This window comes from Nuphar pumila, chromosome 7 (assembly GCF_984573655.1).
Source record: "Nuphar pumila chromosome 7, dmNupPumi1.hap1.1, whole genome shotgun sequence".
Lineage (NCBI taxonomy): Eukaryota > Viridiplantae > Streptophyta > Magnoliopsida > Nymphaeales > Nymphaeaceae > Nuphar > Nuphar pumila.
Window position 1 is genome coordinate 110,353,444 of NC_143255.1, and position 1,351 is coordinate 110,354,794.

Consider the following 1,351-nt stretch of genomic DNA (forward strand, 5'->3'; position numbering starts at 1 on the left):
TGCATTTTAAGAATTAAAAATTAAGCAAGATGGCTTAGAAATCTGTTTTGTCGAGAAACAACAGGTACATGTTGTACATAATTTCCAATTTTTGTTTGGTAATGTATTTGGCTCTAATTTTTGTTGTGCTTATTCTAGACATGTCAAGCTATATTAAAAAAAAGTACCTTAATTTATTTTATTTTTATGATACCCTGTTTGAGTGTCCAATTGACAGACCGAGTTAGACAGTTCTAGCTTGTAACCCGAAAACATACTATCATTGCAAAAATTTTAAAAATTCATCTGGAATGATTTTGAGGTCAAGTTTTCATTGGTATTCAGGTAAGACATAGGAGAATATACTAAATTAATTTGAGGGTCAAATTTGCTATATACAAATTATGACAGATATTACAAGACAGGTAAAAAATTTGTCTACACGGTTCCTAGTATAGAACATGTTGATTGTTTTGGTGCCAAAGGTGGGCCCCATGGGTAGGGTATAGTTCCAAAGGTGAACCAACCCTATATTTAATTTGTTTCAGTATATTAAGTGAGCCTGGTGAGGCATTTTAATTGTACCTGAACTTGTGAGCATACTTAGCATGAACGTGTGTATATGCACAATGATTTGACATGTTGTATGATACGATGACATAAAGCATGCTATGATGTTATGCATCATAATGTAATTAAACACTATGATGTGGTATAAGATAGGGAAAAGTTGTATGCACTTGCGAATGGTCTGAACGGGCAACTAGATAGTGGATCAATGGGTACCAGAGCACACCAAGTTAGTGAAAAGAAACACATGCACTAATTACCTCAATGAAGGTATTGTGTATATCCAGTTTAAAGGTATCGGGGGCACTATGAATGCGTTATGTAAATGAATATTAGCCTATGATAATGAGAAACTATCAGCGAATGAGTAGTATGTGACTCTTGCCAGTGGGCATTGTGATGGTTACCCTGGAAGGGTAATCATGCTAGAGAGCCTTGGGTGCCAAGTGATATGGCACATATGTTAGCATTGTAATAACAAACTCTTAATAACCCATTCTGACTTCGATCTATCTTGGAGATGGTAGATTGTATAAAACTTTGAAAAATTGTGTGTTTGTTTTGAGAGTTGTAGAAGTCTCTTTTGGTCCTCAGTCTCTGGAGTTAGGGGTCGGGACTACCGTGAGTAGCTTAGGTGGTATGTCCCAGACACTGCAGTAGTCACAAGTTGTGCAACCCAATTTGTCATTGAACACGTTGCATTGGTGAGAATTATCTCTCGATCGTGGGCCACCCACAGTGGATTTGTTTTAGTTAGTCATACTGATTATTTAAAATACATAGAATAATAAAACCCCATGTA